The 18,719-nt window shown below is 47.0% G+C and overlaps 1 protein-coding gene across 2 annotated transcripts in view; it reads left to right on the forward strand.

Moving 5' to 3' along the window:
• Nucleotides 1-348: 348 nt before the first annotated feature.
• Nucleotides 349-18,719, forward strand: part of TLN2 (talin 2) — a 392,818-nt gene continuing 374,447 nt past the window's right edge. For both annotated transcript variants that reach the window (XM_081132101.1, XM_081132102.1), the window contains exon 1: nt 349-487. The gene's annotated coding sequence lies outside the window, so the exon portion shown is untranslated. The remainder of the gene's footprint in view (nt 488-18,719) is intronic.

Genomic DNA, 18,719 nt, shown 5'->3' on the forward strand with positions numbered 1-18,719 from the left:
GAACATCCGAAAAGGCCGCGTCTCCCCCGCCCCAACCCATTCTCTCCCTTACACAGCAGAGGTCGAATTCTGCGGAGTCGGGGTCACCCTGCGCCCCCTCTTCCCGCGACAGCTCGGCGGGCGCGTCGCCTTCGCTCGCGGACCCTCCCACCACCCGGCCGCGGGTGAGACCCCGGAGGGGCCGGCGGGCGCCCGCCCCGGCCCAGCGCGGGTGCGGCGCCGGGGCCGCGGCCGGAGCGGAGCGGAGCGGAGCGGAGCCGCGCGGGGCCGCGCCGTCCCCGAGTGATGACGCGCTTCCTGCCCTCCCTGCGCTCGCGGGCCGTGCGCTCGCGCTCGCCCTCGGCTCTTGTTCCGCGCCCGGAGCCAGCGGCGGCGGCGGCGGCGGCTGAGGCGGCTGCGGGAGCGGAGCGGTCGCCGGGCGCGCTGGGGGACGCCGGCTGCACTCCCGGGCAGGCGCTCCGCAATGAGACAGTAAATGCATCCCCCGGTAAGGCGCACGGCGCACTCGCGTCTCCCTCCTTCTCCAGCTGCATGCACGTTGCATGAATTTCTCGTGTCTTTTCCCTCCCGACAGAAGGAAAATGTGGGTGGTTTTTTCCCCTTCCTTTCGCATCTCGTGAGTGATGCCAATGCAGAAAAAAACCCGCAAAGCTCCCAGATTTCATGTTCTAGGAGGGCTTTCTGCAGGAAAATAAAAATAAAATAAAATTAATGCACCTGTCTACTGCACATGTACGTTTCACTGCACGCGACCGGGGCGCAGCGGTTCGCAAACAGCCTCGCAGCCTGCGCCCCGGAGCGGATTCCTGGCGGTGGACAGCCGGTCGGTCCCCTCCGGAGCTCCCGCTGGGTTTCCGGTAACCGGGCTTAGGGAAAGCGGCCTCGCCTGTCTGGAGTGTCCCCTCGGCCCCGGCCGGGCCCCCGCGCCAGGAGAGTTGGCGCGGGCGCAGCGGCTTCATTCCAGCACTGGCCGCCCCGACTCCAGCGCCACTTTGCAAACAAGTCTCCGGCCCAGGCTCCGGGCAGAGACAGCCCGCGGGTGCCGAGCTCCTTTGCCAGTCCCGGACTCTCCTACCTGCCTGTTCCAGGCTCCCCCCTTACTTGGCAATTTCGCTACCTGCGAACTGCTGGTCGCCGAGGGACGGGGGCAGCGCCCGCCGAGAGCGAGAGCGGGCTTTGGGGTCAGTGCCGCTGAATTTGGATTTAGTGTCGCACTGGACGAGCGGCGCCCTCTCCTTCCTTGGCCCCGCGAGCTGAAATTTCGCGCCCAGTGGGAGCCGGGGGTCCTGGAGCCGGGCATGCCGGGGCTCCCGGAGGGGACGGAGGAACGACGTTCGAGGGCGCCATATTTTCAGTGGGTCTCGGCTGCGGAGGGGAGGGGGCGAACCGTTGCTGGGCCCCGGAGACGGCGCGGCGCCCCCGCACGAGGGGCAGGAGCGGTTTTCGCCGGGAAAGTTTGGCACGGAGGCCGGCGCGGAGGCGGCCGCGCGGGACGAGCGCCGCGGCGGTCCCCGCAGGGGCGCGCGGGCTGCCGCGGGTCGCCAGGCTGGCTGGGGCGGAGGGCCCGAGCCCCGTCAGGGACCGCGCGCTCGGCTCGCCTCCGGCCGCGGTCCCCCCGAGACGGGGCGTTGGGGCTCGGAGGCTCGAGGAACACGCCCCTCTCCCCGCCGCCCCCGCCGCCCGGGCGCTGCGCTGGAGCCGCGCGCTGGCGGCGTCCCCCGGCCGGGCGCCGGTGCAGAGCCGCGTCCACCGCGCCGGGCTCGCTGGGGCGCCGCGCGGGGCGCGGGAGCTCACCGCCCGCCGCAGGGGAGGCGCCGGGTTGGCGGTGCGGGGCCCGGGGCCTGGCTGGCGGCCGCCCCGGGCCGCAGACCCGCCTGAGCCGCCCGCCGCCCGCGGCTGCGTGCTCCGCGGTCGCCCCGACGCCGCCCGAGCTGGTGAGGTAAGGGGGGCGTTGCCAGAAGTTGGGTTTTCAGGTGACGCGTGGGGAAACTTGGGTTTCTGCTGCGCGAGAACAGTTGAGGTCACTTGGGGAAGGGACTTGATTCAGATTCCCTGTGTCTTGTGAAAACTCAGCTCCTGCTATTTGCAGAAGGTGAGGGATGAATGAGCTCAAGTGTTGGCTTTGCCCGAAGACGCAGCTCACCACAGGAGGGTCGGGATGAGGTTCTGGAGAAGTGGGTCCCCACGTGACAAGCACCCTGTGCTCTAAGTCCCGCTTGCTTTGGCGCCTGATGGTACCCGGGTGTGCCAGCCGTGCGCGCCGTCGGCCTTCTCTAGAGCTTGGAGCTGGCGACCTCTCGGGAGTGCGTGGCCGGGGACCTTTACTTTCCGAATAGATGGTGATGTTTGCTTTGGGAAGGGGCAGGGGAAGGGCGTGTTTTGCTGACCGGCCATCAGATGAACGCGGGAACGTGCCCGCCTCTCTCCTTGGCTTCTTGCTGAAGTGATGCCACAGTGTTTGAGGTCGTGTCAGCACTTTGGGGCTTCATCCTTGGAGACGCTCCCAGGGATCACCGAAAGGGGGAGCGCGGCGGGGGAGGGAGGGAAAGCTGCTGTCTCCGAGATGTGGCCTGTGATGCCAGGGATTAGGCTTGTCCACTTCATTAAGTGCCCGCGCTGCGAATGTCAGCCGTTCTTCCCTGACTGCCCATTTGGGGTATCCATACAGAACCCCAGGAGGGCCCCTGGATGTGACGAGTGGCCACGAGAGAGAAGGAATACCTGCACAGATGCTATTTTTCCCCCCACTGAGCCCTAGAATTATGGAAAACACCCAGAGCCCAAGGTATATTTCTCTAAAATTAGCATTAATGTTCTAATTTAGGAGAGAAGTCAGTTGCAGAAAGCCTCCATCCTTTTTTGTAAGGCTCCCACTTGAATCATAGAAACACAGGGCTCCTCAGCTGGGGGAAGTCACTGGTTTCCCTCTGCCTCGGTACCCACTCTTTTTGGCATCCGTGTTGTGCTTCTACCTCTCTACAGGGAAAGTGAACTTTTTTTAGCTGACCCTGTTGTATGGGTACTGGGCGTTTTTTTTAAAGATTTTTTTCGCTGATCTTTAGAGAGAGAGGAAGGGAGAGGGAGAGGGAGAGAGAGCAACATTGATCAGCTGCCTCCTGCATGGCCTGCACTGGGGGACTGAGCCCACAGCCCAGGCATGTGTCCCCACCTGGAATGGAACTGCAAATCTCCTGGATCATAATGAGTCTATGCGCAACCATTGAGCCACACCTGGCTCTAGAGTATTTTTAAATGAAATCAGGTTTTATAAAGAGGTGTGTGTGCATGATTTTCAAGTCTAGTTTCTGTGTTTCATGTCTCCATATTATACTGATTCCCCACTCCTCCACTCCTCCTCCTCAGCATATCATTAGTTCCTAAGAGCAGTTGAAGATGGTTACAGGTGGTGAACAATATATATTTTTAACAAGTATGCACAGAAAAAAATCTATACATCTATAGGTATGTTGATTCATTTAGCATTATGCTTTATAACTACAGACATGTTACATTTTTTGTGCATGTGTTAAATATAATGTAATTAAAATTAACTTTAAAAGGGGACGTTTTCTCAGTGAAGCTGAAGTAAAAAGTTTCAGTGTAAACCCTTTAATCTTTATTCACAGTTTTTCTACTGTATTATTTAGCTCTTAATTTTTAAATTCAATATAAACTAAAAAAGAGTTCACCCATGTATCCCCTCCACCTCTTGCAACCACCAGTTTTTTCTCTCTATCGATGAACTTTTTAAAAAAATTCACATATAAGAAAGATCATTTGGTATTTGTCTTTCTCTGCTTGATTTATTGTATTAAGCATAATATCCTTGAGGTCCATCCATGTTGTCACAATGGCAAGATTTCATTTTTTTAAAAATATGTCTTTATTGATTTTTCAAGAGAGGAAGGGAGAGGGAGAGAGAGAGAAACATCAGTGATGAGAGAGAGAGTCACTGACTGGCTCCCTCCTGCATGCCCCCTACTGGGGATGGCGCCCGCAACCCGGGGCATGTGCCCTGACCAGGAATTGAACCGTGATCTCCTGGATTATAGATCAATGCTCCACTGCTGAGCCATGCTGGCTGAGTAAGATTTCCTTTTTAAATGACTGAATAATATCCCACTGTAAATGGGTGGGCAAAAGTAGGTTTACAGTTGTGAGTACATGAAACACAGAGTTTATTCTTGTGTTACTATTATTGTATTATTTATTATTATTATTAACCTACTTTTGCTCACCCCTGTATATATACCATAGTTTTGTATATATAATTTTCAACTACAGCTGACACAATACCACATCAGTTTTAGGTGTACAACATAGTGACATCTACATAATTTATGAAGTGATCACCCTGACAAGTCTAGCATCCATCCGACACCACACATAGCCATCAAAATACCATTGACCGTACTCTCTCTGCTGTACTCCACATCCTCGTGACTGCTCTTACAACCGGCAATTTAACATCTCAATCCCTTCCCCCTTCCTGACCTATTCCCCCATCACATCAAAATGGCAACCATCAAAATGTTCTCATATCTATGACTTTGTTTCTGTTTGTTTGTTTGTGTATTTTGTTCTTTAGAGTCCACGTTTCAGTGAAATCATACAGCATTTATCTTTCTCTGTGTGACCCATTTCAATTAGCATAATACCGTCTAGGTTTATCCACGTTGTTGCAAAGGGCAAGATTTCTTCATTTTTAAAAAATTTTTTATGCCTAAGCAATATTTCACTGCATATATGCACTATATCTTTTTACCCACCTATTGATGGGCATCCAAGTTGCTTCTGTATCTTGGCCATTGCAAACAATGCTGCAGTGAACGTAGGGGTGCATATGTCTTTTTGAATTAATGTTTTGGGTTTCTTCAATAAATACCCAGAAGTGGAATGGCTGGATCATATGGTAGTTCTCTTTTCAACTCTTTGAGAAACCTCCATACTGTTCTCCACAGTGGCAGCACCAATTTACAATCCTACCAACAGTGTATGAGTGTTCCCCACTCTCTGCATCCTCACCAACACCTGTTGTCTCTTGATTAATTGATGATAAGCAGCTCTGACAGGTGTGAGCTGACATCCCACCATGGTGTTTAATTTGCACCTCCTTGATGACCAGCGATGTTGAGTGCCTTTGCATATGTCAGTTGGCCATCTGTATGTCGTCTCTGGATAAATGTCCATCCAGGTCCTCTGCCCATTCTTCAATAGGACTGTTAGTTTTTTCGGTGTTAAGTTGTATGAGTTCCTTATCAATTTTGGATATTAATCTTGTATTAGATGCATCACTGGCAAATATCTTCTGCCATTCAGTAGGTTGTCTTTTTGTTTTGTTGATGGTTTTCTGCGCTGTGCAAAATCTTTTTAGTGTGATGTAGTCCCATTTGCTTATTTTTTCTTTTGTTCCCCTTGCCTGAGGAGATACATCTAAAATAGTATTACTGAGAGTGACGTCAAAGACTCTACTACCCACGTTTTCTTCCAGGAGTGTTATAGCCTCAGGTCCTACATCCAAGTCCTTAATCTGTCTTGAGCTTATCTATGTGTATGGTGCAAGAAAGTGATTCAGCTTTACTCCTCTGCATGTGTTCGTCCAGTTTTCCCAACACCACTTATTGAAGAGACTGTCTCTACCCCACTGTATATTCCTGCCTCCTCCATCATAGATTAATTGACCATATAGGTGTGGGTTCATTTCTGGATTCTCTGTTCTGTTCCATTGATCCATGTGTCTGTCTACATGCCAGTACCATGCTGCCTCAGCCACTACAATCCTGTAGTATATAGTTTGACATCACGCAGGGTGACCCCCTCCAACTCTGTTCTTCCCTCCCAAGATTGCTCCAGCCCAGGATCTTCTGTGGCTCCATATAAACCTAGGGTTATTTGTTCTAGTTCCATGAAAAATGTTATTGGTACCCTGATAGGGATTGCACTGAACCTCTAGATTGCTCTGGGCAGCATGGACTCTTCAACAATTACAATTATTCCTATCCATGAGCATGGTACATCCCTCCACTTATTTGTATCTTCTTTGATTTCTGTCCTCAATATCCTATAGTTTTCCAGGTTATAGGTCTTTTACCTCCTTGGTTAAATGTATTCCCAAGTATTTTATTTTTTTGACACAATTGTAAATGGGATTGTTTTCTTAATTTCCCTCTCTGATAGTTCTCTACTGGTGTATAAAAATGCAACTAATTTCTGAATATTAATTTTGTATCTTGCTACCTTACTGAATTTACTCATCAGTTCTAATAGTTTTATGGTGGAGTCTTTAGGGTTCTTTCTATATAGGATCATGTCATCTGCAAACAGTGACAGTTCCACTTCTTTCATTCCAATTTGGATGCCTTTTATTATTATTTTTGACTGGGGTGGCTAGGACTTCCAATACTACGTTGAATAAAAGTGGTGAAAGTAGACATCCCTGTCTCATTCCTGTACTTAGTGGTGAAAAGCTGAAAATATTTAGGATGATGTTAGGTGTGGGCATATCATCTATGGCCTTTATTATGTTGAGGTATAGTCCCTCTATACCTGTATTGTTGAGAGGTTTTATTTTGTATCATTAATGGATGTTGAATTTTGTCAACTGCTTTTTTGGCGTCTATCAAGATGATCATATGGTTTTCATCCTCCATTTTGTTATGTGGCATACCACACTGACTTATCTGTGGATATTGAACCAGCCGGTTTCCCTATGATAAATTCCATTTTATCATGGTGTATGATCCTTTTAATGTGTTGTCGAATTCGGTTTGCTAATATTTTGTTGAGGATTTTTGCATCTGTGTTCATCAGGGATTGGCCTGTAATTTTCGTGTGTGTGTGTGTGTGTGTGTGTGTGTGGCACCTTCATCTGCTTCTGGTATCAGGGTAATGCTGAAATCAGAAAATGTGTTTAGAAGAGTTTGAGAAGAATTGGTATTAATTCTCCTTTGACTGTTTGGTAGAATTTACCAGTGAAGCTGTTTGGTCATGGACTGTTGCTTTTGGGAGGCATTTGATTACTGATTCAAGCTCTTTGCTAGTAATCAGTCTGTTCAGGTTTTCTATTTTATCGTGCTTCAGTCTTGATAGGTTGTATGTTTCTAGGAATTGATCGATTTCTTCTAGGTTGTCCAGTTTGTTGGTATACAGTTGTTCAAAGTGGTCTCTTATGATCCTTTGTAACAGAGATGTTACAACTGATAACTATGTTTTTGTGCCTCTCTTAACAAAGTGCTATAAATTGTGCTATGTTGCCTCTTGCCTGATTCTTATTATAACTTCATGGCTTGATCAAAGTTCCTGCATTATTTTTCCTATTAAGAAGATTTTGTAACTTCAAAAAGTTAGAAAACGCCTGTGAGTTTTGGAGAGTTGCCTGTCAATTTGCCAGGCTGTGTGGTGTGTGTGTTGTGGCGTATGTGACATGCCCAGACTCTTGGGACAGTGTCTAAAACTTGTGATCTGTGACATTATTGCTCCAGAACTTTTGAGTCATAACGTTTGCTTGGAGATTTTGGGTGGTGTTTGGCCAATACAGGAAGTACTAAAAAAGTGTTAAATAATTCAGAGTTATTTTTATTGGGTACAAGAAATGTTCAAGACAAGAAGGAAAACTTAATAAGCAAGGCCAGAATTACAGCTTAACATACCCTACTGGTGCCTTTTTAATTACAGTCCTTTCCCCCAGAACTTTTTAATCCTATTACTTTTATACTTAATGAGGAGACTAGTTAAAACATAAGCCAAACAGAACTATTACAAATAATGGGGATAAATGGTGGGTATAACCAGATGTTTTGCCTAAAGTTAAAAGAGTTAAGGAATCTGAACTCTGTCAAACTTGCCCTGCAGGCCCGCCCCACATCTCCTTTCCGAGTAAGCAGGAGATTTTGAAAGGAAAAAAAATCTGGGAGGGGGGTGGAGATAAAAAACCAAAAAAGAAACAAAATGCTTAAAGCAGGCTTCTCCTGTCCGTTTACCATCCTGACAAGCCTGGGCTTAGTGGCAGGTGCCATTGGAATGACAACTGGTGAACGAGGCTGTCTTGGTTGTAAGAGCCTTTATTTGTGTGTCACTTTGAGCTATGAATTAAGACCGGGCTCATTTGCCACCTCTTTCACAGTGGGTTTTCAGAGCCAGTGCCAGGCCTATGGATTTGTTTTTCTCTTAACTAATACTTTCATTTCAGCCAAAGTGATGCTATTCTGATTATGTAGAACAAGTAATGAATATTTTATTTCCTTTTTACTCATCTAGCCGCAGTCTTTAAAAAATTCTCCATGTCTGCTATTCACTTATTCAGCAATTGTTTTTCAGGGCTTATCATGTACTTCATGCTAAGAAGGCGTACCCCCTTGCCCTAGCCGGTGTGCTCAGGAGTTAGAGCATCGGCTGCACATTGAAGGGTTTGTGGATTCGATTTCTGGCCAGGGCTCCATACCTAGGTTGCAGGTTCGATCCCTGGCCAGGTGGGGGTGAGTGCGGGAGGCAGCTGATGGACCTCTCTCTTTCTCTTTCTCTCTCTCTCTCTCTCTTACCCACTTCCTTCCTCCCACTCTCTCTTAAAAACAAACAAGCAAAAACAATGGAAAAATATCCTTGGGCAAGGATTAACAACAACAACAACAAAAGACATCCCCTGCCCTTACCCCCACACTGTTTTTAGCTGGTGATACTCTGTGTTTTCTGCATCTAGTAGATGAGGTGGAGGGGTGGGATGAGTGTGTGATTAAATAGTACTTGGGGGACAACACAACAGAAAGATAAGCAGAGAATGTGAATGAGCCGTTTCCAAAAGAAAAAATGCTAATGGCCCATAAGTGTGAAAAGATCCTCAATTTTCATAATGGTCAGGGAAATGCAAATTTAAAAACAAAGAGATATTAGTTTTCTGTCCATCCAGTTGATCCACATTTTCAAGGTCGGTAGCATCCTCTGTTGGACGTAGGGGGCAGCTCTCTGACTCTTGCTGGGAGTATGAATCGCTGCAGACTTTAGGGAACACTGACAGTTTCTGTGAACGTTTGGAGCATGCATGCCATATGACCCAGCAATCCCATATGTGGAGTCCTGTCTTACAGAAATAAAATAACATCAGCACATAAGGATCTGCATGTGAGGATGTTTATTGCAGGATTATTAAAGTAAGTAAACTAGAAGCAACATGAATATCTATCAGTAGGATGAATAAAATAGGGTCTTCCTATATATCCATACTGTGGATTGCTTTGTGAAGGTTGTTCATGATATACGAGATGTAAATAAAATCAAGTTGCAGAATATCGTATGTAGTATGATCCTATTTCTGATTTAAAAAAGAAGCAGCCCTATTTGTATGACCTTGAACAAAGATGTGGAAGGACATGCAAAACTTACTATTGTTTAAAATTAGCAGTGGGGAACAGGGTGATTAATTTGCTCCATCCACGCCTCGAATGGTTTATTTGCTGAAACACTCAGGCTTTTCTATACGAAACACTTAAAAATATTATTTGATTAATGAATAGGTAACTCATCTGGAACCATTTGGAAACAAAAGCTGGGCAATATCATGCTTGCTTTCTCTGATGCCTGCAACAATCTTTTATCTCTTTGGAAATTTTCAGTTAATTATATTCTAAAATCCTGAGATTTTCCCAACTTTTAGTAAATCCCTTCAGTGTAAAGGATGGCTTCAGGAAAAGCTGTTCACCTCAGTCCCCCAGGAGAGTAGTGAACTTAAAAGATCACAAAAGCCAGCACTCTCCTTTTCCTTGACTTTCTCTGATCCTGCTCTGAGGGAGGACCAGTGGCAGTCCTTGGAGGGGAGGTCTTCTGGCTAGCAGCAGCATCTCCTCAAACTTGGTGTTCCTGTCTGAGGCCTGGAGAGGTGCTGTTTATTGGCTATGCTGGCACTTGAACCCAGGTCTTCTTCCACACTATCCCTAGCTTAGCTGATTGCTCCACCTGTACCATTCTCAAGCCTGCCTGCTAATGTGATTTTTGGAACTTGATAAAATTTGTGAGTTGTTGGCAGTTACTGCTAAAACCAAACTTTCAAAAGCAGTGGAACCTCTATTCTTATTTTTGAAAGTACGTACAATGCTGGTGGGAGACCATACTTTGAGAACGTCTGGTTTAGAGAAACAGCTTCCTCTGTTTTGCAGATCTGTGTTCTAGTCCAGCGCTCTGCCCTATCATGGCTGAAAGTTAGAATGCCAGTCAAGGCAAGATAGCTCAATTTTATCAATTTTGCCAGGCTGGGGAGAAATAAATGTTTGGGTTTTAGTACTTAACTATGGCTTGTATCTGTTGTAGGTGTTTGTGGACTTAGTGATATTCTAAGAAAGATGTATGTATTTAATCAATAGTGAAAGTCAGAGTTCATGGGTGTTGTTTTAAATATTCTGTAATGGATTCTCATGGGAAAGCAGAGAGGACTGTTAAGAGACTTCTCTGGTTCCTGTTTTTTGCCTTTTTGTCATACAGACCTATATATTTAAGACTTGATGTCATTGCTATCTTTTAATAAAAAGTTGACCACATGTGAACAGTGTTGTGAAGAAAATGGCGACCAGATGATAAATGTAGAAACTGCGTTGTAATCTGATCATTGGCACCTTTTTTCTTTTTTTTGGAGGAGATAAGTGCAATAGCCATTAATTTCAACAAGTGTTTATTGCAGTGTCGCCAGAGGGGACACATTTCTAATAATGCTTATCAGTGACAGATGAGTGCTTGGTTCCCTCAGGGCCCCTCACTTGTATGGATGTCCTTGAGAAACTTGGATGACTGCAAAGCTCAAGAACAAGATTTTCCCCAAAAGGCTCCCCTTCCTACTAGTAGGTCCCCTAATTCTGAAATTCTTTAGCAAATAAACAGTTGTTCTGTTGGTAGCTACTTAGTTTCAGTGCCTTTTATTCTTTTCTGATTTCACATGTAAGGTATAAACAGAGCAAAATCAGTCCCAGTAGTGGGGTGCATGAAACGCACAATGGGAGGAAAATTTTCATGGAGGAGGTCACGCTTAAGCTGGGCCTTGTACGATGGGTCTCTTCTGCAAGGTTCTCCATCCTGGCTGCGCAGTGCGATCGCCTGGGGATTCCGATTCAGTTGGTTTACCAGGTGGCCCCTGGCATTGGTGGGTAAGTTCTCCAGGTAATTCTGATGCGTAGCTAGGGTAGAGAATAGTCATCTACAGTCGTCTGGGTAACTGCGCTTCATTCTTTGAAAATGTTGTTCATCTGGCCCACAGTCCCTCCTCCGATCAACATTTTTGGTGACGTGAACATCTATATAACTTGTCCACCCAACTCAGTCCCTAGACCAGCTCGCTTTCAGTTATCTTTCTCTACCCCGCTTCAGCTGTTCCTTTCATCGTTATCTCTAGACAACTGGTTCTCAGCATTTTTGCCACCCAGAGCATATTCGGCAACATCTAGAGATATTTTTGTCTGTCACAACTTGAGGAGAGGAAGGGGTGCTGCTGGCATTTAGTGAGTAGAGGCTGGGGGCTCTGGTAAACACCCTGCAGTGCACAGGACAGCCCTGCAACAAAGAACTATGTGGTCTAAAATGCCAGCAGTGCCAAGCTGAGAGACTTTGCCTTAGTGTCCTTGAACTTTTATGTAACCCCAGTTTATAGGAGAAATATATCTTATGTGATGATCCAATACAAACACACATAGGCAAACTAAAACAGGTTTCCCAAAACAATATTTACCCTTACTAGGTATAATGTACTTGTACTTTTTATTCCGATCCATTAAATATATTGCTGGTCATGACCCATAAAATTGATTTTACTACCCACTAAACTTGTAGACCAATAATTGTACCTCCACCAAAATCACGACAAGCATTCCAGGCTGACCCTTGGCCCTTCTCTTTCATCTCATTCCCTTTAGTACCCAATTCCACCTGGGCTCCACCCGGCCAGGGACTCCAACCTGGTGACCCTTCCACTCTTTGCTGTCTATCACTCCTCTCTTGTCCCCATCACCCCTCCCCACCCCCAGCTGAGGTACTTGCATACACTGTCAACTCCCTCGACCCTTTCTCCCTTCATCTTACTTTCTTGAGAACACCCCGCCCTCTGCCCACCCTGCTCCTGCCCCAGGCCGATGAACCTGGCTGAAGAAACACACAGCCATCTGTATCGTCTTGCTCTCGATTTATGACCACAAACCTCAAGAGGAACTGTTGGCACAGCTGGGTCCACTGTGTTTCTGTCCCCACCCCACTCTCAGCTGACGACTTGGCTTATTTCACTGAGAAAAGGAAGCAATTAGAAACCAGTTTCATCATCTGGAAGCTAAATCTGGAAGCCTACTTGTACCATCAGCACGCGTGCATTGTAAGCACACGTGCTTTGGACCCTGTTCCCTGTTGACGTCAAGGCTTTCCCTCCTGCAGTGCCTCCCCTCCCTCTGCGTCACCAGTTCCCCCTCTGCCCGATCATCCCTACGAGACACATGCTGTGGCTGCTCATCTTAAGGAAAAAGCAGCAGCAGCAACAACACGCCTGGAGCCTGTGTCCAGTCAGTCGTACTCTCCTTCCTCGAACTTTCCCTTCCAGTGCGTATTTCTGAAAGGATTACCCTACCCCCTGCTCCATTTCCTCCCCTCTCACTCTGTCTGGAACCCACTCCAGTTCACCTTTTGCCCCACCCTGCCACCAAAGTCACCAGTGGTATCCAGGTGGCCCGCTCTTAGCTGTCATCTTCTGCAGCCTCTCCGCAGCAGTTAGCCAGCCGACCGCTGTCCCCCGGGGACACTCTCTTCACCTGGCTTCCACGTCGTGATTCTCACCCGGTTCCCTTCCTGCGCCCTGGCACTCCAGCTCCGCTGTCCTGCTGGAGCTCCTCCGAGCGCCTGAAGGTGGGAGGCGCTCTCCCAGCGCAGAGCCTCCTCAGAGGTCTCCCTGGCAGCCCCCGGCCCCAACCCTCAGCTTCTTCCTATTTTATCTTCCTGTTATTTATCACCCCCAGTATTACATGAGTGATTCGTTTATTGCCTGTCTCATGGCACTAGATTACAAGCTCCATGAGAGAAACCATCTCTGGCACTGTGTCCCCGAGTATCTAGGACAACACCCAGCACATAGTAGTTGCTCAACAACAACAAAATTTTTTGTAATCCTCATGTGAGGATATTTTTTCCATTGCTTTTGAGAGAGTGGAAGAGAGAGAGAGAGAGAGACATCAACGTGAGAGAGACACATTGATTGTCTGCCTCCCCGACATGCTCCGACTGGGGCTGGGGATCGAGCCTGCAACCGAGGTACATGCCCATGGCCAGAATCGAACCCGGGACCCTTCAGTCGTCAGGCCGACGCTCTAACCACTGAGCCAAACCGGCTAGGGCGCAAAAATTTTTTTAATAAATAATTGTTGAAGAACACTTGCTGGTTACAGAGGTTAGCGTCGGATGAAGAAAAGTCAGTCTTTCCCAGATTCAAGCTAAGGAAGAGAGAATTATGTTGAGGTGGAAAAGCAGTGTCTCATGGGAGCAGTATTTTTAGGTCACGTGTTGAGAGTTAGGCATTCAAGTATTGAGTGAGTGAAGCACGTCCTCGCTAAATAATTGTTGAGTGACAGGAGGCACCTGCAGAGGACAGCTAGATGGAGACAAATGGTTGCCTCTCTGTTTTTATCTCTGAAGAGGGCACTTAAGCAGTCTGCATGCTAACTTTTGTCACTGAGTTGAAGATGGTAAATTCACTTGTCTGAAGTGTGGATCATCGACCTCAATGTTCTGGTGAATTGTTTGGGTGCATCTCTTGTTCCCAGAGTCGACTCGATGGCACAGAGAGATATCTCCTTTTTCTCATATGGTGGAGTGAGTTCCTGCAGGTCCTTGGGATGTCCCATGGTTCCCCGGACTGCTCTCAAGCAGCCAGTTTGGACAGCCCCAGAGCTTTGAGTGCTTAAATTGAAACTCTCTTCTTCTGCTTATATTGCTTCAAGACAGCCCATTTAATTATACCATTCTAGGACCTAGTTTGATGTATGGGAAGATATTTCCTGAGTGTGGTCCGAGGTCATGCATGGCAAATCTTCAAGGGGAGTGTAGATTATTCCTGGGCTTGGGAGATTACATCAAGGGCACTTTAAGAGGCTTAATTTTCTCCTTGAAAGGCTCTCCGTTGGGCTTAGCACTTGTCACTCCTGGACCCTTCTCCGTGGGGTTAAAGGAGCTCTCCCTGTGAGTAAGATATCAGCGAGAGGTCAGCATGAGGTGCAGCCACAAAGCAGCTGGGTTCAGCACATCCAAGAAGAAAGGGTGGATGCCTTTTGGGACATCTTAGAATGATTTGAGGGATGTTTATTTTTAAAAGCAGGTTGCCTGAATAGTTCTAGGTCAGCCTTTCCCTTTGACAGGGAAAGAACTGTGGCCCAGGAGGATGAGACTTACTGGGGCCACTTTGGCAAAACTGGCACTGGAATCCCACGTTCCTGGCCTCCACTGGGTGCTCTCTCCTTTTCTTGGGATGTCCGGTTAGACCCTGACTTTAATTCACGACGGTGGTTCTTGGCCTGCATATGCATCAGAATTGCGAGGGAAGCTCCTTAAAAATGCTGGTTCCTAAACCCCACTTGACTTGTTGAATTGGAGTTTCCGAGAATGGGACCTGGACAGCTGTGTTTATTTTCAGCTCCCTAGGGAGGCTCCTAGGACAGGTAGCCCAGGAAGAATTTGTAGTGGGTAGAGGTAGCCAGGGCACTGGGGACAGTCACCTGCAGGGGAAATGCCTGCTGGCGTTGCACACTGGACAGACGCGGCTCCTTTCTGACCAGGACTGCCATCCCAACAGGGTCAGCCTGCTCCTCGCTCTCCCACACCCCTTCTGGTTGCTGAATGAGACCATGTATGGCTCCAGCTTTAATGCATATTGAAAGGGCTTTTTATTTCCTTTGGGGCATTTTTCCCAATGTGTTTTGTCCTACTCCAGTGAGAATAAAAGCTGCATTCAGTTTAAGAAAATCATCTCCTTGAGGGTTTTATGGGTCCTCTTGCCAAGGGTCCCAGTTGTCTGAGCGCTGACAGTGGCTCCCCCGCTCTCAGACCAGCTGGGAGCTGGAAGGTAACCGTGAGCGCTGCTCTGAGAGAGGGAAGAGGGGGTGCGAGCTGGCTGTGCAGGTTTGGGTTGGGACAGTTTTATAAGGATGGTAAATCACTCACTGGTGAACCAGCAGATGTTTTGTATCTCTGACCTTGTGACAGTGCTCCAGTCTCAAGACTGCACAGCAAACCCTGCAACAATGCCCTGTCCCCCAGCACTGGCTCTCCGATGGACCTGATGAATAGTTTATCCCGAGCTTTATGGACGTGCCTGGTGAAGATATTAGAAGAAGCCCCGTGGAATCTGAGAAGCATCAGGTGGCCAAGTATCCCTCACAAAAGAAACAGGAGAAGAACACTTTCCTCTTTAATTGGAAACTGACAGATTGTTTGAGTTTGCTAGGGCTGCTGTAATAGTATCACAAACCGATGGCTTAAGCAACAGACATGTATTGTCTCAGTTCTGGAAGCTAGGAGCCTGGGATCACTGTTTCAGCAGAGTGAGTGCCTTCAGAGGCTGTGAGGGAAGCATCTGTGTCCGGTTTCTCTCCTTGGTGTGTAGCTGGTGTCTTCTCCCTGTCTGTTCCTTTGTCCAAATTTCCCCTTCTTATAAGGAGAGGAAATTAGAGCCCACCTCAACGTTCTCATTTTAACTTAATTACCTCTGTAAAGACCCTATTTCCACCTAAGGTCACATTCTGGGGTACTGCGGAGCTGGGACTCCAACATATCATTTCTGAGGGCACACAATGCAATGACTAACACAGATTGTCGAACTGCCTGTGTCTCAGAATCTGAATCTGATGTGGAATGCTTGTTAGTGAGGTTACCCGATTAGGCGAAAGGGAGCAGAGTCAGCAAGGGTTGAGGAATTCTGCACCTGCCAGGTTTACTGACCTGTACTTGGTACTTTGCATTTTGCTAGGGCGTTACACATATATTGCTATTATGACAACCCCGTGAGGCAGGTATTATGTCTACTTGGAGGAAGCTGATGTATACCAAGGTCTACACAATAAATACTGGGTAAGTTTGACTCAAACTGAGATTTTCTATTCCATGTCACAAGTTTCTCCCCAAACACCAGAGATCCTCAGACCTTGATATGCATAGGAATCTCCTGGGAAACGTATAAATGCAGATTTGGGAGACTCTCTGGAATCCTACTGAATCAGAAGCTGCGATTGCAGCCAAGGAATCTGTATTTTTATTGTTTCCCCTGGAGACTTTGGTGTACTCCAAAATGTGAGAACTAATGTACTCTAGCATGGATCTAACAGTTAAGGGGGGAAAACCCACCACCACCACTGAGTTCCCATTTGATTTTTTGTCCACTGACTTGCATGCAAGGTCCCTGGAGGCATCATGGGAAGGTGCTCGCTGGACTCAATGAGGGGGCCCATCGAGCCCAAGGGGATTGCCTTCTGATACCGTATCCCTGCCACTGCACTGATGGGCAGTTCTGAGCTCTTTGACTGCCCAGGCTGTGCTAACTGTCCCTCACCTGATGGAAAATAAATCTGGCTTCAACTTTCTGTGTTACACAGCTGCACCTTGCACCACAGTGGGGAGGTGGTGGGAGGTGAGTTGAGATGGTGTGGATAATGAACATTGCATGCTTTAGCAAAACAAAAATAAAAGCAGCAAGAAGACAAGGCAAGAAAAAAATGTGATTATTAAGTATTTATTGGTTTAGAATGTATTCACAATAAAATGTGCTGGCGCATGCACAGTGCAGAAACATCACCTGGAGAAGTGTTTTAAAACAGGGATTCCTGGGCCCCACCCTCCGAGATCTTCTTTCTAAGGTGGGACTCAAAAGTTCTGAGCTGCTGCACACTTGAGAGCAGGCAACCGAACATTAATGACAGATTGCTGCTGTATAGTTCATTTGTTGACATTGCAATGGCAATCTCTTGAAATAACACGTTTTAAGCTCGGCCACTAGCCTATAGATTATAGTCCACACTCAGGATCAGTGTCCAAGTTCTTTCACCACCTTAACTTTAGTTCAATTATTATGCAACAAAATACATGATCTCTTAGCTAGGGCTGCATTTCTTAGAGTGTGCTGGTTAGGCCACTACCATCAGAATTACCTAGGATTAAGGTTAAACACTGTAGCTGCCCAATCCCCAGAGATTCTAATGTGGTAGGTCTGTGCAGGGCCCAAGCATGTGTAGTTTTCATAATCGGAAGATTCTTAGGTATACTGGAGTTTGAGTGACACTGAGCTAGGGCCTAGAAATCAGTTCTGCATTTTATCAGCCACATAGTAAAGGTTAAAAACACTGTTAGATGGATTGTTTACAGCAGCATTTGAGCCCTTTGGTTTGTGATGCTGCTTTCTAGTCTGAAGTCACCAGGTCCTCATTCTGCAGCGGAGATGTAATTTTAATAGATAGCTGGAGTTCTATTTGAATCATTACGCCTCCCTTTTTTACATAAGTTTATGCAGTTCATTTAAAGATGAGTCTTGAAACATAACAAAACAAAAGTTAGGTTCCTTGTCCAGGTATGTGAAACTTATTAGAGATTTTTGGAATTAATTCAAGGAGGCTTTGTGGTTTTAAATTGGACCAGTGCTTAAGGATGACCTTTGGTAGAGATATGTTTGTTTTTGGGCTCTGTGTGCATATTTTAAAAATTTGGTAAATGCTTTCATATGGGGGGGGGGGGGAGGGAGGGCTGGGCTGAGGGACTCATCCTGAGTAGAGGAGAGTCCATTGCAATGACCAATAAATAGGTCTTGTACTCTGTGCTCCATGCCTTGCAGATGTTTCTGTGAATTGATTTTTTTTTTTCCATCCTGGAGACAAGATTTTTAGCATTATATTCTTCCTCTGGCAGAATGGGACCTTCACTTTTAGATAGAGGAGCTGAAATTAATTTTATGTCATTGGACCATACATGCCCACATCACTTTATATAACATATTCTTGAAAAGTCAGAGATAAATAAATGATTTTTGACACTGTAGCAGGAACTGCATGTGTTTGTCTAAACTGGTAGACCTGTACACCTAAAAGGATGAAATTTACTGTATATAATAATAGTTAACCCACAAAAACAAAACAAAACCCTATCAGGGGAACGTGTCACTTCAGCCATCCTTTTTGTGAGTTCTTTTGCTAAGCAAAGAAGATTCCTTTTGTGATGCAAACGATCCCCCTAGGACCATTTGTTTCATACTTGTTTGAAAACTGTTCCGTGTGCTTTGTTTCAGTTTATGCTTAGTGGGGTGGGAGGCATGCAACTGGCACAGGGCTCCTGAGGGATGGAGTTGGCCTCTCACTCATTCCTCTGTGTCGCTTTCTTCTTGCACCACATCTGGAGCATGGGGGCGGGGGGGGGGGGGGGGGGAGTGTCCACAAAGGCTTGGGGGTGAATTAAACCATCATGTTGATGGAGAAACTGAGATGCAGAGAGACAGAGTGGCTTGTCCAGATGTGAGGGCAGCGTGGCAGAAGTGGGAGAGGAATCCTTCAGGCTTCCGGCTCCCGGGCCAGCGCTCTTTTTCACGGTCCTTTCTCCAGCTTATGCCTTGTATATTCATATTTGTCAGTTGGGAGACTTATGCCAGGGTTCATCTGTATGCTTGCGGTTTTGGAGCCTGTTACCGTGGAGGAGACCTCGCTTTGGAGTCATTCGTCAGCTCGGCAAATCGTTTTCTGAGA

The sequence above is a fragment of the Miniopterus schreibersii genome (genome assembly GCF_964146895.1).
Source record: "Miniopterus schreibersii genome assembly, chromosome: 1".
Taxonomy (NCBI): Eukaryota; Metazoa; Chordata; class Mammalia; order Chiroptera; family Miniopteridae; genus Miniopterus; species Miniopterus schreibersii.